Here is a 26,608-nt window from a genome sequence, read left to right on the forward strand (position 1 = left end):
AACCCTTGCACCCCACTTCCTGGACAAGGTTTGGTAAAAAGCCTCACCAATTTGCCTAGGCGACTACAGACCCAGACCCTTGGATCTTAAGAACAATGAACAATCCTCCCAACACTTGCACCCCCCCTTTCCTGGGAAATGTTGGATAAAAAGCCTCACCAATTTGCATAGGTGACCACAGACCCAAACCCTTGGATCTGAGAACAATGAAAAAGCATTCAATTTCTTACAAGAAGACTTTTAATAAAAATAGAAGTAAATAGAAATAAAGAAATCCCCCTTGTAAAATCGGGATGGTAGATATCTTACAGGGTAATTAGATTCAAAAACATAGAGAACCCCTCTAGGCAAAACCTTAAGTTACAAAAAAGATACACAGACAGAAATAGTTATTCTATTCAGCACAATTCTTTTCTCAGCCATTTAAAGAAATCATAATCTAACACATACCTAGCTAGATTACTTACTAAAAGTTCTAAGACTCCATTCCTGGTCTATCCCCGGCAGAAACCAGCATATAGACAGACACACAGACCCTTTGTTTCTCTCCCTCCTCCCAGCTTTTGAAAGTATCTTGTCTCCCCATTGGTCATTTTGGTCAGGTGCCAGCGAGGTTACCTTCAGCTTCTTAACCCTTTACAGGTGAGAGGAGCTTTCCCCTGGCCAGGAGGGATTTCAAAGGGGTTTACCCTTCCCTTTATTTATGACAGAGGTTCTGACCTGGCTGGGTCTTCTTGGTGCTACTGCAATAGAGATAAATAATAATAGTGGATACACAGAAACAAACTTGCATAGAATAGCTAAATTGTGAGGGATTGGGTACGAAATGGAATGCAACCTTATTAAAAATGGCAAACTGGTTTTTGGCTTAATAAGAAGTAGGAAAAAAATGGCAGCACAGTGTGAATGCAGCTTTTGGCCCATCTGAGATTTGGTGTATTTGTAGACAAGATATTTGCAGCTACAAGTCGTAAGTTAGTTTCTGGCTTGAAGGAGTGGGGATTTGAAAAGCCAGAATGTGAGTAGGCAGAAAAACTTAAAACAGATTTGCCTGAAAGTACATGTGGAAAGAAGCTCATTGTGTCTAATAAAGAGTTTAATGGCTTTCAAATATGCAGTGCTGTTCTGCAGTCAAGTGCCCCAGTAGTAGTAAATAAAGGCCTTAAAAACCCATTTATGCATGAAGACTGATGGAAAATATTTTCTTTTCATGATAGAGAAAAAGAAACCGGATATTCTTCTCTAGGTAGCACTGTGAAAAACTGGCTGAAGGGAGAGGAGAAAAAATGTATTTGTGGTTGCCATGATCTTTTTTACTGCTGACTGAGCAGGAGAAGGGTATTTCTAGAAGACAAAAGAATGGATATCCCATGTATCAGACACAGGAGAACACTTAAGCAGGCTGTATGAGACCTATCCCAGAGATGAGACACTTAGGCATGAGACCTATCACAGAGATGAGGAATTGAGACAGGCAAGTGGAGATATAATTGAGTTACAACTAGATCTGAGTTGGAAAAAAGTCCATGAATATATGCTGAATTCACAAAGTGAATTTAATTTTGTGGATCTTTAATATTTATGGAAAACAAATTCCAGAGTGCTCAATCTTTACTAGCATGAATATTCACAAAAATAAGGGTTTTTTCATCTGAATGTTGAAATATTTGTTGAAAATTAATGGTTTATTTGATTTTAAAATTCATAAGTCATACTGTAATGGTTAGAATCATAGAATATCAGGGTTGGAAAGGACCTCAGAAGGTCATCTAGTCCAACCCCCTGCTCAAAGCAGGACCAATCCACAATTTTTGGCCCAGATCCCAGGCCCCTAAATAATCAAACAAGTGTATTGGGAATACTGCAATGGAATATGCAATTCCAAATGTGTGCTTTGTTGGCTAGCTACTTAAGTCCGATGGTATCTGTCACTCTGCATGGTATGGGAAACAGCTTAGCACGCAAATCTCAGGTCAGACTGATAGAATACAGGGCATATACCCCAGACAGGTGGTATACTCTATTATAAGATTTCACCAAACCAGTAACAAATGTGCGCTTCCAAAATACAATACTCGTTATTATGAAGCCACAGATAGCCCCCTTCAGGGCCTCTAGGGCCTCATGCACCATCCAGACAAACCATACTTCTGTGATAAATGATTATTAAAACTAGAAATCACATATATTAGGTTCTTCCAGTTCCAACAAACCAGACACTCACCCCAAGTCAATATGTACCTCAGGATCTCATCAAATACCAGACTGCAGCCAATCCTTTAAACTTAAAACAAAAGATTTATTAATAAAAGAAGAAGAGAAGAGAGTTATTAAATGCATATGCATTATAGTTGATTTCAGAGTTTGTAGATCAGGATAATAGCAGTGATCTTAAATCTGCCAGTTTATAAGAAATTTCTCTGGTACATCCAAAAGATTGGAAAAAGAACCAAGAGTACTTGTGGCACCTTAGAGACTAACAAATTTATTAGAGCATAAGCTTTCGTGGGCTGAAGCCCACTTCATTGGATGGATAGAATGGAACATATCGTAAGAAGAAATATATATATATACAGATAAGTTGGAAGTTGCCATACAAACTGCGAGAGGCTAATTAGTTAAGATGAGCTGTTATCAGCAGGAGAAAAAAACTTTTGTAGTGATAATCAAGATGGCCCATTTAGACAGTTGACAAGAAGGTCTGAAGATACTTAATTTTAGGGAAATAGATTCAACATGTGTAATGACCCAGCCACTCTCCATCCATTGTTCAAAGTTCCCTTTGTTAAAAATCACAGTCCAGAGATGTGGAGCAGGAATGAGGCAAGGAGAGGATGTCACAGTCTACAACTTATATCCCCCAGTCCATGTGCATGGAAAGTTACTGTCTCAAACATGGAGTCAGGGATCACATGTTCTACATGCCCTGCTGCGTTATTGGGCCTCCATTGTCCATACACTCTCTGAGATGTCCTCTGAAAGAGCTGATTCTCCCTAATGGCCCATCACCACATAGCCAGCTAGTCTTGATGTAAATCTGTCTTGTGGGTGCTACCTAGGAACACAACGTGTTTAGTAATGAACACACAGTAAAATTTCATGACTTCATACACAATGGTGATACACACATTTAAATAGGATAATAATACTTAGCAGATTTTAACTTTTTCAGTGATACCTTACAAGGCACATTTTGTATAAAGTCTATCTCAACCGTGCAACAGCGGTGTTCCATCAGTGGTGATACATTAGTGGAAACATAGTCATCTCTTTTTTTTCTACAGCATCACAGTATCACTTCTGTCCCTGACTGGATACCTCAAGTACACAACATGGACTGCTAATTGAACATTCCACCATAATACTTTAAACTCAAGTTTTTCTGGTTACTCACATGTATCATCCAATTTTGCAATTAATCAAACACAGGGCAAATTGTGAATATTCACAACTATGAATGATCTGTACACCAGGAATTATTCACTGAAGAAATTCCGTCTTTCAAATAACAGAATAAATTTAAGAATTTTGCCTGTTCAGGGACAATTCACAAACAAAAATTACCTGTTAAGAATTTTTCCACTTACCTCTCCTTCCAGATAAGTGTCAAGTTCAGCAACAGTTGGTACCACTGAGTTTGGAGGGATTGCTGAGGGGACAAATCACTGCAAACTTTGGTCCTCCATGTTTCTCCATCACAACAGTCATTCCCCGTAAGTGGGGGTTTCAATAAAACTACTTGCTTTTAGTCCATTCCTGGGTATATAAAAGGGGAAAGAATGATGGTTTGCCCCTCTACCCCATTGGAACAACTCAGCCTAATATAAGAAGAGACTAAACTACAGTAAGTATTAAGTGCAAAAAGCTATGGGCCAAATTCTGAAGTCTTTATGCAGTTTTTATTCAGTATTTACTCAGGCAAAACCTTGAAGTCATTTGAGAGCAGCAGGCTCTCAGCATCATTCAGGATTTGGTTCTTGAACCAAAGGTTTTCTCAAGGCCATTTTAGAATTAGTGGCAAAAAAGGAGAATTAGGTTTGGAACTGCCGCACATTTGGCAAGGGATGTTTCTGTGTAGAGCGGCTAACCCTGGCTGTCCAAGCCATCCAATCACTTCCTGCTAAACTAATGCAGGCCAGACCACACAGGGTATGTCTACACTGCAATTAAAAACCCGTAGCTGGCCCACGCTGGCTGAATCGGGCTCCTGGGGCTCAGGCTAAGAGGCTGTTTAATTGTGGGGTAGATGTTCATGCTGCAGCCCAGGCTCTTGGACCCTGCGAGGTGGGAGGGTCCCTCAACTCAGGCTACAGCCTGAGCCTGAAAGTCTACCCCACAATTAAATAGACCCTTATCCCGAGCCCTGTATGCCCAAATCAGCTGGCACAAACCAGCCACGGGTTTCTAATTGCAGCGTAGACAAAAGGCTTCTGAAAGGCCAGGAAAGAAATGCCCACTGATCATTTTGGCAGAGGTTACAGTTGCCTGTCATCTCCTCCATGCAAACAGGAGGCAATGTCACCTTCTGTAATTCATTGTGAAATTTGTTCACTACAGCATAAAACAAGATTTGAACGGTTTAGAATTTGATTGAGTAAAACAACCCACAATGTCCTCTTTTCAGGTTAAAATGCCATTCATAAACTTGTTTTGGCTATAGTTCAATGAAAAGTGTGGCTTTTATATGCATTTTTTTCAGGTACTTTGAGCTCTTCCCACTGAAAATTGTCTTGGTCTTTAAAAACAAAATTTTGCAAACACAAATGTGCACAAAAGTGCACTGGCTCATTACTTTTCTATTTGGGAAATAAACTTAGAGCTATGGAATTTGGGGGGAAATATTACTGGCCACACTGAGAATTTTGATCATTAACATGTAGATAATGAGTATTGGCATATAGGCTTACTGTACAACATGCTCACAGCACCTGTGAAAGTGTCATTATGGATAATCAGCAAATAATACCGTTTTTGTCTAAATCCATTACCAAACTGTGATAATGATAAGTGTGTGTGTGTGTGTGTGTTTATTTAAATGGATAGTTATCACTATCACAGTTTGGTAATGGATTTAGACAAAAACGGTATTATTTGCTGATAGTCCATTCCTTGGCGTGGTCCGGAAATGAGCCGGCTGCAAGTTGTGCAGCCAGCTCAGGGTGAAGGGCTGGGATGGCCGGGTGCGCCATGGGGTAGGGGCCCAATGAAAAGGTCCAGAGGGCCTGGGGTGTAGGGTGAGTGGGGAGCCCCCTCCCACAGGACCCAGTCGAAGTAGGCCTGAGCAGCGGGCGGTAAAGCGGCCCTCACGTCTTGAAGTACATGCCAGGGAGCATGAGGGCTGGAGAGCCCATGCGCTGAGTGAGTGTCAGGGGATCCAGCCAGTCTCCCCGGTCATTGTCCAGAAGGCCTCCGAGTCTGGTGTCTCAGCCTTGGTCCCTGGATAAACTCCGGGCAGAGTTGTTGTCTGGGAACAGGACATTGGTGTTGGACTGAGATTCCTTGAATGGATTCCATGCATGCTGTTTGTGACCATCTCTGTTCAAGGACTGATTATATGTGTAAAATATGTGGGCTAAATATAGATTCCACATCACTGATTTCTTCTCCACTGGGAAGCTGATCCGCAAGGCTCTGGACATCTGCTATTGCTTGGCAGAGGAGCAACATTGGGTGTCAGAACAGGATACTGGTGTAAGAAAAAGGGGCACCAATATTCTTCACTTTTTACCCTAAACTGGTGTTGCAGTCAAGGCTGATTCCCCACTCTGGCACTTTGAGTGAAGAAAGTGGGGGCCCACAAGGATTCTAAAAATTAATACTGGCCACTTCAGGCTTCTATTAAACTCCCAAGGTTACAGCTTTTCTCTGACCTTGGGTGAGTAGATGCTGCCACAACTCAACTGCAAAACCCCTTTGAAGACCCAGGAAGGTGCACTTGGGAATTCCTTCCTGTGGGGTACCCTCAAGCCCTTTCACACATACCCCCTCCGGGGAAGAGCTGAGAAAGACAACAAGGGAAATCAGCTGTTGCCACCAGCTAATTAAACAACGTGTGCACAAACATCTTAGGACATAGAAATCCAATCCTGTTCTTAAAAAAGGTAAATTTTATTAAAAACAAAAAGAAAAAAAATCTGGAAATTCAGGCTATTGCTAGATTTAAAAAAAACCCCACACACAAGGATTAAGCATCAAGAATAATGTTCTTGAGGTCCAGTTTAAAGGTTACAAGCAAAACAAAAGCATTTGGGGTTAGCACAGAGGAGTCCACAAGCCATAAAGAAATAAAAAGAGATAAACCTGATCGCACCTCCTAGACATTTCCTGATCTACTTACATATCTGGGATTTCAAATGAATAGTTTCTAGGTATGATACCAATGATTTTTCATATCTGGCCCCAAGTTTCTTACAACATAGTTTCTTTGTGGCTGCTTCTCCCCGAGAACAATAACAGACAGGCAAAAGGGGAATCTTGTTTCAATTTTAAAAAGTTCTAGCCTTCCCATTGGCTCTTTTGGCTAGGTGCCCACTCAATTCCTTTTACCTACGCGTCGCAGTGAAACTTTTATAAGTAAAGCAAGTAGAGAACAGCTACTAAGAGGGCTTTTGTAGCTAACTATCTGGCTGGGTCCATAAACGGGAGTTACCCTCCCCCCACACACACACGTCATTCATCACAGGTGCTCTGCACTGTTCACCCCAAAGGCGGGAGCATTTCAGTGTGGGATGAAGTGATCCTTGTTAATAGCTTGTAGTTCACTTCTTTGAGATGATAAAGTGCTTTGGGATCTGCTTTGGGAATACAAGGTATTATGTAAGATAGAAACATAAACCCACAGAAATGTTCTCCATATCCACATTGGAGGTTCTTCTATGCATAGCTTTAGCTTTTCCCAACAGCAAAATATATATATTATTTGTAACTTAAACAGTGTTAATGTTATTACCCCCATCTTTTCATCCAGCTAGAGTCAATGGCTGAAGTACCACATCAGGTTAAGAGCTTTCCAGGGTCATTTCAAAGCACAAAATCATTAGAGGGAGCTGGTAACCATCCCTATATTTAGGCTGCCTAACCCTTCCATTACCAAAGATTCTTGCAACTTTTTGTGAAATGCTTTATTTATTTATTTATTTTCAAGATGCCTCTACAATTTGGTAGGGGGAAAGACCTCAGGAGAGGGAAGTGCCCTTCCCTGCCCCATGAAATGCTTCTACCCAGATTTAGCTGAGGTATAAACTGCTTTTTTTAAAAGATCACCATTTTTCTTCACTGACTTGTGTTGTGCCTGCCCAAATAACTAAACAAATGAGCATTCTCGGGACAGGGCCCTGCCACCACCAACGCACACTCTGCACTGGGAACACTTGGGACCAGCTTGTGTAGCTGTAGCATGGGGTGGGAGGAAGATGAGTTGGACCAGTCTATCCTTCTCAATCCATACCCCTTCTCCTCAAGATATTGCCCTCGCCTACCATCCTCCATCTCTGGGAGTACCACATGGGGCAATAGCTCCCTCAGGGGGTGGGGAAGATGTGGAAAGTCAGGTTGGGCTCCCCCTGACCATCCCCTGGCCCAAACACAGGGCACGAGCAATCCCACTCTGAAAGAGCATCTTCCCTTGCAGCCAGCTAATTAAGCTAGTTCTGTAGCTCCAACAGTGGTCTCTACTGTCATACAGAAGGTTTAAACCATTATGATAACTCACGATGGGAATGGGGTAGGGAATGTTATAAGTATATAGAAAAACTTGGTTTTGCCATTTTTATTTTTTAAAAAACCTGGATGACTACATTTAAAATCTACATTAGAAAAAAAATTTGGTTGCAAAGCCAAGCACTTGAAAATCAGATGTCAGATTTATGGTTGCCTGAGTAATCTTAATTCTGCGCTTTTGGTTGCATATATTATGAGACAGTCTTTAGTCCCATGATCATATATTATTTTTCAACCGGTCCTCTTCCCCATTTGTCCTAGCTTAGTCCTCAACTTTGTGGTCTGAATTATGAATTAACATGCAACCCAAGTGGAGTCAATGACAAGTGAATATGGCTCTTGTAGTTCTGACATCTGGAATTATTAATCTGATTCTCCATCAAAGGTTTAAAATAATTTTGCCACTGTTTGGAATAAACAATCAGTTCAGCTCTGTAAAGTACACACAGTATAGTGCATAGTTGATAAATAAATATCCTACAGTATCTGCTAAATTTAGTTTTGCTAATTTATATTCAAAGTATTAAAGGATTACTTTATCTGAAGCAAAAATAAAAGCATGGAAGGTCCATACCTAATCCACCCTCTCAGGAACTGATCCTATGCCTACTGAAGTCAATAAAAGCTTTTCCATTGATTTCAGTGGGCGTTGGATTGGGTCCTTAGTGTCTTTCTGACTTTGCTCCTGGTTGATGACTTTTTAAGTGTTTAAAAAGGTATAAGTTTAAGACTTGCAGTGATGCTGACCTAGAAGAAATAAGTAGTTTCACAGTTCAAATATATGATGTAAATAATCAAATAAAAGCTCAAAACAAATTCTATTACCAGGCTTTGGTTATTACCAGCAGCAAGCTTTAATAGTAGCAAATGTTTCTTTTATTCATTGTCTCAATTTAAATTGCTTTATCTTCCCTGGAGAACCTGGACTTCAGAAGGATCATATTTTATCAAGATTTTTATTGTAAGTCTGTGAAAAGCAGAACTCCCAGCTGGACTCTTGTTCCCCCTCAACATCTTCGTCTCTTCAGTTGGATTTGATCTAACTCTCATGAGCTCAGTCTTGCGTCATTCAGAAAAATCATTCAAATAGCTTCAACCTCAAAGTGGTTCATTGAGAAATCTTTTTTTTCCTCCTTCCCCTTTGCACAGAGAATGAGCTCTCTTCTGATTAGCATAGTATCCAGCCGGCTGCCCTTTTTTTTCTTTTTTTAAGAATTTCATGATCAAGGACTTTTTTTTCGTTTTACCTGTAACAGACAGCTTTTAGCATAGCAGCTGGAAATATTTTCTAAAAAACAGCAGCAACTAAAAGTTTGGAGTCATAAAAATAGAATGTCATTTGGGAAAAAAGAAAGAAACAAAACCCTTCACTGTATAGAATGCCTTGAATAGTGCTATAAAGAACCAATTCAAGATTCTAAAATATTAAGAAATCCATATCATCCAACTCCAAAATACAATAGCTCATATTGATAAGTCTCCAAAAGGAAATATTGGAGTCACTGAATTTTCTTATTATTTTCTTATCATCATTTGGTATTAAAATCATTTAAAACCCTCTCCTGAGGACTCCTCCAATAGCAAAACTATGTCTGTTTTAAGCAGCAAAGGTATCCCCTGCGTTTCTAGTAATCTTTGTGCAACCTTTAGTTCAAATTCTTCTCTGCTAAACAAATGATTTTTGCTAGTGCCTTGGGAGGTCACTTAAGAAAATCTCAGGGTACATATTCACAGCTGAGTTCCTGAATTCCCTCAGGATGTCTAATTACCTACAGTATTTCATACGCTTCCTCTTATTGTTCATTAAACCCCAGCTATTCAGCGTAACCCAAGGGAACAGATACCTACCATTTTAAGCCATTGCTTTCTTACTGCAGTGTAACGTTTGTGTTATTTTTTCCCCTCTAAGTCAGAATTCTCATGCACACTGGCCCATAGGCACCAGAGCAATACTAATAAGAATAACTAGCCAATCACACTGGCTAATCCTATCCCAGAGAACAGGATTTACATTTTTTAGTGCACAGATTTTAAAACTCTTCATATCTGCAGGATTTGATGAACATATAATGGCTGTTTTCTGGCTCATTTTGTAACTCTGAATTCTACAAGATGGCACCTTCCAAAGATTTGCCATTTACAACTCTGATTCTGACTTTGGAAAAAGTAGGGCCTGAGATAGTAAGCACCTAACACCTGAATCCTCCAAGGATCATGCTCATATTGTGCTAGTAGAGAGGCTATGGTGCAGTAATAGTTGGTAAATGTTGACTTTTTAAATGGTGACAACTGTATCTGACTGAATCGTGCTCATGCATCTATCAGTAGCATTCACTATAGTGAGGGGAGCATATAAGACAAACATCAGTAATTTGTGAAGTGTTAGATACAGGGACAATTGAGCATTTAATTCCAAGATGGCAAGTCTCTCTCCTGCACAATATTTAAGCCAGAGCTTCCCTTTCTACTTAAGAGGCCAAAGCACTGGCATATGGCCATCTTGTACCTATCAATAAATAAGAAATAGAAAAGGTTTTATTGTAATTTTTTTTAATAAAATGTTTCCTTTGCATTCAGAGCTTACAAAGCTTTCAGCCTGATAAACCTATTAATATCCTTCATGTATTCACCAATTGGGTACGGCACCGGTAATAGGGCACGCTTTCACACACTGCCGGTCAACATTCATCAGGCCAGATTGGAGAAACCTCCTCTGGAGCCCATGAGCCTTTCAATCTTTAACCTCTCTGACAGGATTGTGATGGTGACATTGGGGACTGGACTGAGACTCCACCAGCCCATTTATTGGCTGAGTGCTACTGCATGCCATGCCACTTCCCTCTTCCACGAGCATCAAGGGTTGTTACCACAATGACAGATGGACTAGGATTTGGCCCTAAATAGTGAATTTTGCATATTGGACATTTGCAGAGTCTCAACAGTTCTCAGATTTACAGCTAAATTGCCAAAGTTACCAAGAAAATCCTACTAAAATGTTCAGAGGCCTGCTTTTCTGATCACTTCGAAGGTGCCTTAAGTTTTCCTTTTCATTATAATCCAAACTGCTATGATTTTATTTCATTTTACAGCTATTTAATTGTGTAAACTGACATTTTTGCACTCGGACCTGTCTTCTGACACACTGGACTAAACTTTGGTCCCACTAAATCATAGAATATCAGGGTTGAAAGGGACCTCAGGAGGTCATCTAGTCCAACCCCTGCTCAAAGCAGGACCAATCCCCAATTTTTGCCCCAGATCCCTAAATGGCCCCCTCAAGGATTGAACTCACAATCCTGGGTTTAGCAGGCCAATGCTCAAACCACTAAGCTATCCCTCCCTCCGTGAAGTCAGTGGCAAAACTCCCATTGACTTCTGTGGGATCAGGATTTGCATTTTCCTCACATTAACATATCAGAAGATCACTGTCTCAGTAATCCCAAAAGATAGACAAAAATCTACAGCAGACAGCTTGGGGACAGGTCTTAATCATCTGCGGTTCAACAGCCCCACCACCTCTCCCAAATAAGCAAGACATATTCTGCTCAATCAACATATATATTAGAAAAAATCTGCTTGTACAGCTGTTATCCCAGCTTTTATTTGTCAGTTGTGGACAAAATAGAAGGGAACGTTAAAACTCTGAAGGATGATGGTTAGACTGAGTGCTTGATTCCCTCTTTATTTAGATATTCTCCCCATTCACATTCATCCCAACCCACCACCTGGTTCCATCACCAGAGAAAACCTGGTGAAAATCTTTCCTTTAAAACACTCACTCTCCCCCAAATCCCAGCTCGCTTTTTTAACTTTTATTCTGGCATTGTCACAATCAATGTATTACATTTAAGCAGCAGCCATATAGGATCTGCAAAAAGGTAATCACCTGTTAGGGCTGTAAAAGACCCATAATAAATATGGAAACCAAACTAACACAGGTTGACTGTGCCCTTTCAAAGGCAAAGAAAGTGGACAGAAACTTGTGAAGGATTACTGTTTTGAAAATCATTTACCTCTCATTTAACAGTTGGTTGGAGAGGCAATGGGCGACATTCAAGTATGATGATATGTAATGTGACATTAGACCTCCTTGTGCTAATTGAGTCAACTTTTCACATTAATAGAGTGAGTCTAAGTAGGTTGAAGGAAGTCTGAGTGTAAAAAGGTCTAACCTCTCAATACACGTCACTTCTCAATATAGCCCACTACACTGACAGTGGAGTATAAAGATGCTGTTAACACCATTTTGATATCACCTCAAATGACACCTTTTTCCTAAGGTAAAAAATGCTTTCACCTATATGAGGATACACTAAACTCTAATGTATGGATTGTCCTGTTTAACAGTGCTTAGTAATGAGTATCCACTGGGACACTCGCATCATTCTTCATACTTGTTCTTGCATCTGAAGTCTTGCTTAATATTTAGGGTGATGCATAAAAAGGGATTCTCATTTGTGCCAGACAGTTATTCATCTCCCCATCAGTCACAGTGATTGAATGTAATTGGCTATCTCCCCCACCATTGGAATCCACCTCATATAGCAGTCAGACCATTTAATGTGTTTGTTAAATAGCTTCTTATACGTTAAACAAATGATAAATAAATAGTGTGGGGTTGTTTCTTTTTTTATTTAATATTGGGGTTCCCATACTGAAAAGAAAGGAGCTCTTTCTTTTTCACTTTTTTTTAAAAAAGCAACAACTATACATCCAGCACTAGCCTCCCCTGTGCCCTTGCAGAAAATCTCATTGCTGTTGATGCAAGAATCTTCTCCTCTGCAGTTCTTGTGATTGGAAGAGCTTTCTTGAGTCTCTGAGCTTCACTGACTCTCTTCACAGCCAATTACAGCTGTAAACATTCCCTCCCCGCTTGTCTTTTACCTCTTAATTTCTTTTGTCTGCTATTATTTAACTCTCTAAGGAGTTAGTTTGGAATACAGCATCTATGAAAGATGTTATACAAAATAAAGTTGTGTTGCATTGTATTCAGCAGAAAAGATCAATGGGCTACAAAAGCTTTTGTATGGTTACAGAACTCCTTCTTCATACACTGAGGGTCTCACTGGGAAATTAACCATGCTAGAGAAATCTGATCTGAGTCTTCTATTTGTTACCTACTGGAGAATCACAAAGAAGAATTTTATGCTAATCTCTGTAATTCAGGCCAGCTAAAAATAGGCCCTTTACGAACAATGAATCATCCTGACTTCATTGTGGCAAAACTGAATCCACTTTAAAATTTGGAGTCACAGTTCTCCTGCACCCCATAACTGGGGAGCTGACACAATTCATCAAATTATTTCTCTCCTCTTATTTCAGGTATTCATAGTGCATCTTTTGATTCAACTAAAAAACTCCCCACAACACAATATTCAATTAAGGGGAGAAACTAAGGAAGCAATAATTCCAAAAGAGACCTAGAAGTTATAGAGTACAGCAGATTAGACATGTTTTCCAAATGATATAGCAGTAGAAAAAAACCAATGTAATTTTTTTCTAAATAAGAAAATGAATCATATGGAGCAGGAAGGCCACAGACCCTCTCTTATACTGCTCTGCTGTGAACACACCTGGACTAGTGTGTATAGAATCAGAAATATCAGTTGTTGCTGAACCCAATCTGCCCATCTGTACTGCTAATTAGTGTCCACAATAATGCTCAGCTCTATCAAATGAGCTCCATACAATAGCTCCTTATAATCATGAATCATTCATCAGGAGTAAGTGATTGCCTTCAAAGCACCCATCTCTAGGATTACATGGGACTGTGGGGCTTAAAGTGTTGAGAAGCTAATCTTACATGTCTCTCTAATTCAATTTACTCAAAGCAGCCTTCACCAAGAAGAAGGAGAGAGCGTTTGGTCATTTTGGAAAACTCTTGCATATATGTATTAAATAACTCTCTATTTTGCATATAAATTGAATTTCTTCACAGGGTTATTAAAATCCAACTGTGGTCTGCCCTCCAAGTCCTAGAACGTAAAGACAATGTTATAAATATTATTGGGAAAGTTGCGAAAAGAGTCAGATTGACATGTTTTAATATCCTAAATAGAGACTAATTAATTGTATATTTTATAATAACCATTCACTGCTCAATGATAATGTAATGACTGATTTCCTATCACAGTGGTTCAGACTCTTGTAGATTCTTTGAGTTTTTACAATGATCCCTTCTTAAGTTCCCCTAGGTGCAGAAGGGAGAGATTGATGAAGGTACTAAATCCGTTTTTTACACCGCTGCAATCCACAAAACTCCCACTCAGCCATTGCCTAACCCTGTAGGTGCCTAAACTCACTTAGCACCTAAGTTTTTGTCTTTGGTCAGCCAGGTACCTATCTCCTGCCTAAGCCCCAGAGCAACTCACAAAGTGAAGGAGACAGGCAGCAACTGCTTAAATTGTGTGCAGGGCCTGAACTGGTAGGTAGGCCCCTCGGGCAAGTTCACACAAAACAGCTGATGCAGGGAGGGGGAGAGAGGAGGAGAATAACCTCCCTTATAACCTTTAGCTTAGTGCAGTGGTTCCCAAACTTGTTCCGCTGCTTGTGCAGGGAAAGCCCCTATCGGGGCCGGGCCAGTTTGTTTACCTGCCACGTCTTCAGGTTCGGCCGATCGCAGCTCCCAGTGGCTGCGGTTCGCTGCTCCAGCCCAATGGGAGCTGCTGGAAGCAGCGCGGGCCAAGGGACATCCCCCTTGAACCAGGGGATCACCAGCATGCTAGGTGAATACTCTACCTACTGCACTAAAGGTTATAAGGGAGGTCCCCCAATTTGTGAATCACAAACAGAGATCTATGTCTAAGTCCAGGCTGCACAGGAGCACCTAACTCTGGTCATCATCTCCCATTTGCTAGCTTAGTTGGCTCACTGCCTAGTGTGCTGGCTTTGTGGATTGCAGTCTATCTCTCCTATCTCTCCCAATACAATGTATAGGGAGCCTAAGCACCTAACTCAGGCTTTGTGGACTGCGGTGTTGTTCCACTGATTTTTCTAGGCACCTAAAAGTTAGGGACCATGATGCTCAGCATCTCAACACCTAAGTCCCTTTGTGGATCTACACCAAGATGATTAAGTCAGTTCTCTTGAACAGGGAGTGGAACAACTGTAAGAATGGGACAACTGTCAATTTCACAAAGGTGCAGGGATAAGGGGAATGAAGATTTTGACTGATCAGAACAATAAAAAGGAGCTGCACAAGAGAAGAGATTATTATCTGGACTCTTAAAGGTTTCATGGTTGAATTTCAATGACATTTCCTTGTTACACTGTATTTTATATTCTTTCATTGAAATGTATGCAAGTGATTATTATTTACATTAGTTAGTGGTAAACTGTGTTGAAGAGTGGACAGAAGCTTCCTCCCTTATAGATAATTACATTATTGTTTGGTTGTGAATGCTTTACTCATTATGTAGTTTTTTCTAAAGACTTCTTTCACACTTGCAATGCAATGGTCGGGATGCTACACACAAACAGACAGAAGAATGTTACATAATCTGCCATTGATTTTTTTTTCCTTTTCATGAGAACTTCAGAACAATTTAGGCCAGAACTGCCAAACTTGGGGGCTGACAGTTAAGTATTTGAATCCATATTTAGACACTTAAATAAGTGGCCTGATTTTCAGAGGTGCTGAGCACCTGCAACTGCTACTGAAGTCAATGGGAACAACAATGGTCCCTTCTAGAAATCAGGTTTCTTAGGTCACCAATCTATGTCAAAATATTGGCCTAAGTAACTGTAAACATTCCAGGCCAAACTCTGCCCACACTCCTCCCTGTGGAAGTCACTAAATTCAGCGGTTAGTGCAGGATACTAGTTAGGAGACTGATTCCAAGAGAAATGACAATGCTTGTCATTGGTGAAAGACCTGAAGAAAGAGGTGCGTTTTGCAGTGAGCTGGGTGGATTCCAGGCATGAGAGAATTTCTGTCAGTTGAGAACACCCTACCCCCAATCTCATATGAGCTCCTCTCCAGGATGTGCAGCAACAGGGATCCTGACATGTGTAGGTGCCATGATGAGTATAAAAGGCCTGACCCAAAGCCCAGTAAAATCAATGGCAAGGCCATTGTGAAAGACTATCTCTGAGCAAACAGGGCTATTAAACAAATCAGAATTTTATAGTGTGTAATCAGCACCCTCAATTTCACCTGGGAATGAACTGGCAGCCAGGAAAGACAGCGGAGTACTGGTATAATGTGTGACTATTTACCTGTCGTGCTTACATCAGTCTGATTTTTAATATATGGCTACAAGGAAAGAGAGCATGTTTTTGCTCTGTAAATTTGCTTATGCTTATGGGTGCTCAGTACTTGAGGTTTTGGATAAATTGGAGCAGGCATATTTGCCACTGGATACAGTCATAATGCAAATGAAGGGCACAGCAGCAGCAAAGTCCATCTGCTTCTTACAATACCTTTTAGTGGAGTGGAAGCTCATGTGTGGAACTGAGTTATTTATATGGTCTTTTAGGTTTTTGAATCTTCTGTAGGGAAGCAAGCATAGAACTCAATTATTGCTTAGTAGCTTCAGATTCCCTTCCAGGAAGTACCCGCACTTGTGGTTCTGTAGGAACATTCCCAGTAACTGTTTCTGTAAGGAGGCATGTTTCCAGGAAAGATGTCCTAAAATATGGATATTAATACTGATACTGTAATTCACTATCAATATCACAGACCACAATGGATAGAAAGAGACAGAATTTGACTACAGAGAGATCCTGAAAATTCAGTAAAAAGAAAAGGAGGACTTGTGGCACCTTAGAGACTAACAAATTTATTTGAGCATAAGCTTTCGTGAGCTACAGCTGAATGCATCCTATGAAGTGAGCTGTAGCTCACGAAAGCTTATGCTCAAATAAATTTGCTAGTCTCTAAGGTGCCACCAGTACTCCTTTTCTTTTTGTGAATACAGACTAACACGGCTGCTACTCTGAAACCTGAAAATTCAGTGTCTTCTGATCAATAAAAATCAAAAGAAAGACAGGAGAGAGCACAATGGAGTCAGACCCACAAAAATGCTGTTAAGAGGTATTCAACATGTACTGTGTTTAAAAATAAGACATTGCCAAGGCAGCAGAGATACAACCAAAATTCCTTATTTAATCCCAGACATGAATATAGTATTGTGGCAGAGCTCCGACTTTTCCTCAGGGGGTCCTGCACTTCTAGGCGGTTAGGGCTTGCCTCAGAGGTTTGCTGTGACCTCAGTGTAGCCTCTCTCCCCTCCTAGAGGCAAGGGTTACAGCTTCCTGATCCACCTTCATCATCGGCCAGTCAATGGCTTTGGTGTAAGAATCCTCTTTAGTCCGTCTTCCTACTCAGGGACCGTTTTTTGTAGAGGTGTGGGGAGGGTTGGGGGGAACTTGGGTCCCACCCTCTTCTCTGAGTTCCCGCCCAGGGACCCTAATGGCACCAGCAACAGGTAGTTTTCCTATACTACCAGAGCCATAGACCTTCCCCAGGCTACTTCCCCAAATGGCCCCTCCTAGCACCCTCCTTGGTACCTGACTACACTTGTTCTTCCAGGTCTTTTACTGCGCACCTTCTTTCTCCCAGTCTTCCCACAACTCACCTTCTTACTCCTCCCAGCTCCTACTAGCCAGCTTCTCTAAAGGGGCTTCCTTTTAAACTAGTCCCAGCCAGTTCTAACTGGGCTTCAGGTGATCTGATTAGCCTGTTTCCCTTGATTGCTTCTAATCAGTTCTTAATTGGTTCCAGGTGTCTTATGGAGTCTGTGTTCATTACATTTTTGACTCAACTCCTTGGGGGAGAATGGTATGTCTCCTGCTCTCTTTTACCCACATTCTGTCATATATTTCATGTTATAGCAGTCTCGGATGATGACCCAGCACATGTTGTTCATTTTAAGAATACTTTCACTGCAGATTTGACAAAACGCAAAGAAAGTACCAATGTGAGATTTCTAAAGATAGCTAAAGCACTTGATCCAAAGTTTAAGAATCTAAAGTGCCTTCTAAAATCTGAGAGGGATGAGGCGGGGAGCATGCTTTCAGAAGTCTTAAAAAAGCAACACTCCGATGAAGAAACTACAGAACCTGAACCACCAAAAAAGAAAATCAACCTTCTGCTGGTGGCATCTGACTCAGATGATGAAAATGAACATGCGTCAGTCCTCACTGCTTTGGATTTTTATCGAGCAGAACCCATCATCAGCATGGACGCATGTCCTCTGGAATGGTGGTTGAAGTATGAAGGGACATATGAATCTTTAGCGCACCTGGCATGTAAATATCTTGCGATGACAGCTATAACGATGCCATGTGAACACCTATTCTCACTTCCGGGTGACATTGTAAACAAGAAGTGGGCAGCATTATCTCCTGAAAATGTGAACAAACTTGTTTGTCTTAGCAATTGGCTGAGCAAGAAGTAAGACAGAGTGGACTTGTAAGCTCTGAAGTTTTACGTTGTTTTATTTTTGAATGCAAGGTTTTTTTGTACATAATTCTACATTTTTGAGTTTACCTTTCATACAATCATAGAATATCAGGGTTGGAAGGGACCTCAGGAGGTCATCTAGTCCAACCCCCTGCTCAAAGCAGGACCGATCCCCAATTAAATCATCCCGGCCAGGGCTTTGTCAAGCCTGATCTTAAAAACTTCTAAGAAAGGAGATTCCACCACCTCCCTAGGTAACGCATTCCAGTGTTTCACCACCCTCCTAATGAAAAAGTTTTTCCTAATATCCAACCTAAACCTCCCCCACGGCAACTTGAGACCATTACTCCTTGTTCTGTCATCCGCTACCACTGAGAATAGTCTAGATCCATCCTCTTTGGAACCACCTTTCAGATAGTTGAAAGCAGCTATCAAATCCCCCCTCATTCTTCTCTTCTGTAGACTAAACAATCCCAGTTCCCTCAGCCTCTCCTCATAAGTCATGTGTTCCAGTCCCCTAATCATTTTTGTTGCCCTCTGCTGGACTCTCTCCAATTTTTCCACATCCTTCTTATAGTGTGGGGCCCACATCCTTCTTATAGTGGAGGACACAGTACTCCAGATGAGGCCTCACCAATGTCGAATAGAGGGGAACGATCACGTCCCTCGATCTGCTGGCGATGCCCCTACTTATACATCCCAAAATGCCATTGGCCTTCTTGGCAACAAGGGCATACTGTTGACTCATATCCAGCTTCTCGTCCACTGTCACGCCTAGGTCCTTCTCTGCAGAACTGCTGCTGAGCCATTCGGTCCCTAGTCTGTAGCGGTGCATGGGATTCTTCCGTCCTAAGTGCAGGACTCTGCACTTGTTCTTGTTGAACCTCATCAGATTTCTTTTGACCCAATCCTCCAATTTGTCTAGGTCCCTCTGTATCCTATCCCTACCCTCCAGCGTATCTACCACTCCTCCCAGTTTAGTGTCGTCTGCAAACTTGCTGAGGGTGCAATCCACACCATCCTCCAGATCATTTATGAAGATATTGAACAAAACCGGCCCCAGGACCGACCCTTGGGGCACTCCACTTGATACTGGCTGCCAACTAGACATGGAGCCATTGATCACTACCCATTGAGCCCGACAATCTAGCCAACTTTCTACCCACCTTATAGTGCCTTCATCCAGCCCATACTTCTTTAACTTGCTGACAAGAATACTGTGGGAGACCTTGTCAAAAGCTTTGCTAAAGTAAGGAACAACACATCCACTGCTTTCCCTTCATCCACAGAACCAGTTATCTCATCATAAAAGGCAATTAGATTAGTCAGGCGTGACTTGCCCTTGGTGAATCCATGCTGACTGTTCCTGATCGCTTTCCTCTCATCTAAGTGCTTCAGAATTGATTCCTTGAGGACCTGCTCCATGATTTTTCCGGGGACTGAGGTGAGGCTGACTGGCCTGTCATGGTAAAGCGATTGCACTACAGTACTTGTATGAGATGAATTGAAAAAAATATTTCTTTTATTTTTTACAACACAAATATTTGTAATAAAAAATAAATATAAAGTGAGCACTGTACACTTTGTATTTTGTGTTGTAATTGAAATCAATATATTTGAATATGTAGAAAACATCCAAAATATTTAAATAAATGGTATTCTATTATTGTTTAATGGTGCGATTAATCAAGCAATTACAATCACAATCGCTTGACAGCCCTAAAATTTGTCCTTTGTCTTCTCCCACTTCCAATGCAATACCTTCTTCCAATCTTCCTCTTTTACTTGCAATAGTTTTCCAGTTAAGCACCACCTCTCACCTCTTCTACTAATAATTACCAGATAGCCACCGAAAATTATTGTAGTTAAATACCAAAGCTTGGTGCCAGTTTTTGGATGAAATCTGAACTGACATCCCAGTAGGTGAACATATACAAAATACTACAAAAGCTTTTAATGAACAGCCATAGTCTGGCCAAGAGCAACCCCTTGAAAGGATCCCTAAAGCTGCTCACTAAATCTAGAAACAATCTGTTCGGAAACCTATTCACATAAGCCATTCCTGGGTCAAGGAGTGCACATGAATACACACCCACCACACACTTTGATGCCAATCTGTGGCTCCAGCTATAGAAGGCTGTCAGATAGAACTCTCCATAATATTTCAGTAGGGTCAGAATACGGGCAGCCAGATTCTGCCAGATGATCCTGCTGCTGGCTATGGATTTCTGATGTTCATCTGAGCTCAACATTAGCCAAAATGTGTTCTTTGATATTTAGGATGGCAATTTAGGAATAGCAAAATGGCACAACATGCTTTCCCTTTTCTGATGTTCTTCATATCATCATTTCCAGGGCCCAAAATATTAAACTCTGTACTTTTCTCTTTCTGCAACACAATATGTACATGATACAGTTTCCTCTTTTCGTTGTGTAAGCATGCTCTTGTTCCAGGAAGGTCTTTCTTTTTGGATTTTGCTAGTGGCCTTACAGGTCTATGTTCTATGGAGCAAGCAATTCAACTTTATTTCTCACACTCTCAGAATGTGTTGGTCAAAAGTGAGGTTTTAACATTTCAAAACCTGTTTGTTTTTTTAATTATTACTCATTGGCAAAATGAACAGTATTTTCTCAGAGTCCTTTTGGTGAATCCTGTCTTGTTTCTTTCTTTGATCCCTATCTCTGACCAATATCTGGACAAAATGAGACTATTTTCATAGAATCATAGAAATGTAGGCCCCTGCACTGAGGCAAGACCAAGTAAACCCAGCTCATCCCTGACAAGCATTTGTCCAAACTCTTCTTTAAAACCTCCAGTGACAGGGATTCTATAACCTTCCTTGGAAGCCTATTCCAGAGTGTAACTACCCTTATAGTTGAAAAGTTTTTCCCAATATCTAACCTAAATCTCCCTGTGATGGGTTCAGTCACAGAGACTTCCTTGGGACTGTCACCTGGTGTGCTGAAATTACCTCTGAGCACATTTTCCCTGCTAGTTTAGGACTTCCAGAACCCTGTCTTGTTGAGCCAGACATGCTAGCCTGCTGCGACACAGACCCAGGATCTGGTCCATGCCCCCAAAGCTGCAAACTTAACTGAAAACAGCTCAGCAGGTTACCTGTCTCCAGCACCCAGACACCCAGTTCCCAATGGGATCCAAACCCCAAATAAATCAGTTTTACTCTGTATAAAGCGTATACTGGGTAAATTCATAAATTGTCTGCCCTCTAGAACACTGATAGAAAGATATGCACAGCTGTTTGCTCCCCCAGGTATTAATCACTTACTCTGGGTTTATTAATAAACAAAAGTGATTTTATTAAGCATAAAAAGTAGGATTTAAGTGGTTTCAAGTAATAACAGACAGAACAAAGTAAGGCACCCAGCAAAATAAGCAAAAACACACAAGTGTAACCCTAATACATTAAGAAACTGATTACAGGTAATATCTCACCCTCAGACATGTTCCAATAAGCTTCTTTCACAGATTAGACTCCTTCCTCGTCTGGGCCAAATCCTTTCCCCTGGTACAGTCCTTGTTAGTTCCAGCAGACATGTCAGGTGGTAAGCAGGAATTTTTCTCTTGACTGGCAGCCCCTTTTGTCCTGCTCCACCCCCTTTTATAACTTTGGCCCAAGGCGGGAATCTTTTGTCTGTGCTTGTCCCCACCCCCGCCTCATCAATGGAAAAGTACAAGGATTAAGATGGATTCCAGTATCATGTGACATGGTCACATGTCACTGTAAGACCCCTTATCTTCATTCTTCCTGGGTTGACCCACACGTACAGAGGAAGGCTTGCAGGTTAATAAGTCCATTTACAACTGATTGTTTCTGGAGCACCCTTAAGGGCCCCCACTTATTATGTTTACAGCAGTGATACAAGTTTATATCTTATTCTCCTAACTCCAGATATAGAAACAAATAGGATTAACACACTTAGTAGATTACAAGCTTTCTAATGGCACCATACAAGGGGTATTTAGCATAAAGCATGTTCCAGATATGTCATATTAAAAAGCATATTTCTCTAGTGCATATGGAGTGCAACATCACACTCCCTTGCTCAAGTGCAGCACACATTGACCACAGTATGGGCTGAGGCTCACCTATGTCAAGTAGAGTAGGACAATTACCTCCCTTGTTTTATATATAACACGACTGTTAATGCAGCCCAGAATAATAGCCTTTTTCACAACTGCATCACATCGTTGACTCATTCAATCTGTGATCCACGATAACCACCAGGTCCTTTTCAGCAGTACTACCCCCTAGTCAGTTATTCCCCATTTTATAGTTGTGCATTTAATTTTTCCATCCTAAATGAAGTACTTTGTACTTCTTTATTAAATTTCATCTTGTTGAATTCAGACCAATTCTCCAGGTTGCCAAGGTCCTTTTGAATTCTAATCCCGTTCTGCAAAGTTATTGGAAGCCATCCCAGCATGGTGTCATCTGCACATTTTATAAACATATTCTCCACTCTATTATTCAAGACATTAATGAAAACATTGAATATTACCAGACCCAGGACTGACCCCTGTCAGACCTCACTTGATAAGCCCTCCCAGTTTGACAGTGAATCACTGATAAATAGTATTTGAATACAGTCGTTCAAATAGTTGTGCACCCACCTCATAATAGTTTTCTCTAGACCGTATTTCCCTAGTTTGCAAGGGTGGGTTTTTTTTTTGTCTCATACTACTGCTGCCACAATATTGCCTATACACTTAGAGGGTAGGACAAACTGGACCGATTAAACAAATAAACTTATTTCTTTGTGCAATTTCCCATAGTGTAATGAGCTACATTGTACAGTAAGCAATTTTCCTGCCATCCCATTTGACAGGACTAGAAGAAGAAATATCCTGTACCTAGGTCCCCTAACAAGGTTATTCATACTAGTGATATCTATGAACATGCACCCTTAGGAAATTTTAAAAATTGATCCAACTTGATACCTTTTTGTAAATCACTACAAATGCCTTCAAATTAAATTCAATTAAATTTTAAAAAGCTTTGCTGGCGTGTTGACTGCCCAAAGAGGAAATAGTTAATTTTTAAAAATTATTTTGCTATACCCTCTGTTTTTGAATTACTTAATCAATTCTAAATAGAAAAAATGCATATGGTAGAAAACAAAGAAAGAGGAGAAATTGGTACTCCCTTGTTCCATGCCTCTCCCCTACTCTTAGCAATTCTCCTCAGTCTCAGCACATCACTTTGCATTATCTGAGCAGGACAAGTGTTCTTTAATTGATAGAACAATATATGTTCCTTTCCCCCTTAGCAATAGATTGCACAATAATGCTGAAAAGGAGAATTTACCTGGGGAAAATGTTAAGTAATATAGCTTACGTGAACATTGTGTTTTCATACCTTATGCAATTGATGTGCAGGCAAAACTCTCATGGAATGCAAAGGAAGTTTTGCCTAAGTAAAGGGCCCTATATAAAAAAATTGAGTATTTATTTGTCAAGGGAAAGTAGCAAGCTATATTCCTTATCACTTTCAGGCTTAAAAGTGTTTTTATATTATGTACAAAACAGATAGATTCCCCAATGAAAAATTTTCAAAAAATATTCCTGTGAAAGGTTCTACATTTCACAATATACCTGCATTGTCAAACAATCACATAAACTCTGATCCTGCACTCCCATTCAAATAAAAAGTGTCCAATGAGTTTGTCAGCACATGGACTGCACACCATATAGCACTTAATCTTCGGTTGATGGGCTTTACTGAATCAAGGCCTTAATACCTACAATTCTCACCATGTAAGTGTTCCGTATCAGCACTGTTGTGCCATTTCCATACATGCCTTTCATTTCCCCCTTACTCTTGGTCTTTCACTTATAAACACCTGCTAAAACAGGTCTAAAGCTATCATTGGAGAAAACTCACAAAATTAAACAGAAAGCTTATCAGAAACCTCAGAATCACTTTTTCACCTGTTCATTAAGCATACATTAGTGGCACCTCAGTGTCACATCAGTGCTTACTTATCTCAAACCAGCACTGTGACATTACACTCCATATTCTTCATAGAAATATGAGTATATGAATATGGCATAACTAAGATATACTTTATGCAAGATGGCTCATGTAACATATCATTGAAAAGGTTATGTTTTACTGCATGTGATTATCCAATTGGTATGCATGTATCCATTATGTCATTTCTGTATCTAAAGTTAGGAATATTGACTATGTAACCATTACAACTGTGTGTGTATTTGGGAGACGCACACCAGACAACCAGCTATCACAGCCTTGATGGGCCATTAGGAAGAAACAATAAGACTGTGAAGATACTAATCTCTCTCCTTCCTGAGAGGTGTCCTGGGACATAGCTGTGACACTACTAAGTCAGGTGATAAGATCACCTGATTCAAAATGCCACCTTGGACACTGCTGGTACTTTTCCTCTGAAGGGGGATGGGTATCAAACAAAGGTTTCTGGCCTTAGGTAAATCCTTTTTAAGCCTGGGGTGGGGGCTAATCTGAACTCTTCTCCATTGCCTTCCCAAGAAGAAAGACTGCCGAAAATACTTGCCGGGAAAGGCAGGGGTGAGTCCAGATTGAGACAGGGGTCCAGTCTGTAAGAAGAGACTGGAACTCTAAGCTACAGAAACTCTTCATCGTGCCTAATTCAACATTTAGGGTGAGAAGTTACATTTTGTAACTTGTTTCTTTAGTGAATCAAGCTTAGTTTGCAAGTTTGGTTTTATTTGCTTAGTAACCTGCTTTGTTCTGTTTGCTATCCCTTATAATAACTTAAAATATGTCTTTTGTAGTTAATAAATTTATTTCTTGTTTATAACATAACCCAGTTTGTGCAATCCATATCTTAGGGGTGGGGGGCAAGAAGCTATGCATATCTCTCTTCACGTTGAAGGAGAGCGTGAATTTTTATGAGCTTGTACTGTGTAGATTTTTCTATACAATGCAAGTCAATATACCGTTGAGTCTGCACTCCAAGGGAAGTAAGCCCCTGCATGTGCGGCAAGTCCCTTAAACTTAGTCTTCCCAGAGCTGATCTCAGTGTCTGTGTCTTTCTGCAGCTGGGTATGGCCCTGTCTGCGTGTGTGTGTGCTAGAGGAGACTTAAGAGTCTGGCTCAGCAAGACAGGGTAAAGGGGGCCCATGCTGGTGGAAAAGGTGGGCTCAGTGGTATCCCAGTACATTGGGTGGCACCTTTGTCATAAATATAAAGGGAAAGTTAACCACCTTTAAATCCCTCCTGGCCAGAGGAAAAACCCTTTCACCTGTAAAGGGTTAAGAAGCTAAGATAACCTCACTGGCACCTGACCAAAATGACCAATGAGGAGACAAGATACTTTCAAACCTGGAAGGGGGTGGGGGGGAACAAAGGGTCCTCTCTGTCTGTGTGATGCTTTTGCCAGGACCAGAGCAGACATGCAGGTCAGAACTCCTGTAAAGAGTTAGTAAGCAATTTAGTTAGATATGCATTAGATTCTGTTTTGTTTGAATGGCTGATAAAATAAGTTGTGCTGAATGGAATGTATATTCCTGTTTTTGTGTCTTTTTGTAACTTAAGGTTTTGCCTACAGGGATTTTCTATGTTTTGAATCTGATTACTCTGTAAGGTATTTCCCTTCCTGATTTTACAGAGGTTTTTCTTTTACTTTTCCTTTAATTAAAATTCTCTTTGAAGAACCTGATTGCTTTTTCATTGTTCTTAAGATCCAAGGGTTTGGGTCTGTGTTCACCTATGCAAATTGGTGAGGATTTTTATTAAGCCTTCCCCAGGAAAGGGGGTGTAGTGCTTGGGGGGATATTTTGGGGGAGACATTTCCAAGTGGGCACTTCCCCTGTTATTTTTGTTAGACACTTTGGTGGTGGCAGCATAAGGTCCAGGGACAAAAGGTAAAAGTTTGTACCTTGGGGAAGTTTTAACCTAAACTGCTAAGAATAAGCTTATGGGGTCTTTCATGCAGGTCCCCATATCTGTACCCTAGAGTTCAGAGAGGGGAAGGAACCTTGACACTTAAAGGGGGGCAATCCGTCACAAGCACATTCCTTACTCTCTCATCTACAGTACTGTTTTAAGAGTAACGCTGTATCTGTTTCTTCATATTCATTATAAAAATGTGATGTTGCAAAAAGCTTTCAACTTATTTGAAGAATGATACATTGTCATAAAGACTATGGTAGCAATATTTGAAATTCTACTTTAAATGGCATCATAAGCAAACAGCGTAATAGTACCATCATAAGCAAACAGCCTAATATTAAAGATTTAGTAAAACATCCATCCTATGTCTCTGACTTAGCTCTACTACAAAGGTGTTTCTAGTTGTCCCAACATGTATGTGTTGGGATGCAGGGGAAGGGAAGATGACTTAATTAAGTATTATAGTTTTCAGTGACCAAAATTTGATATATGATCATCCTACTTTGGTATATCTCCCTGTAAGCTGGTGGACAGAGTCACCAACTAGAGAAATCCTAATAATACCCAA

The sequence above is a fragment of the Caretta caretta genome, chromosome 6 (assembly GCF_965140235.1).
Source record: "Caretta caretta isolate rCarCar2 chromosome 6, rCarCar1.hap1, whole genome shotgun sequence".
Lineage (NCBI taxonomy): Eukaryota > Metazoa > Chordata > Testudines > Cheloniidae > Caretta > Caretta caretta.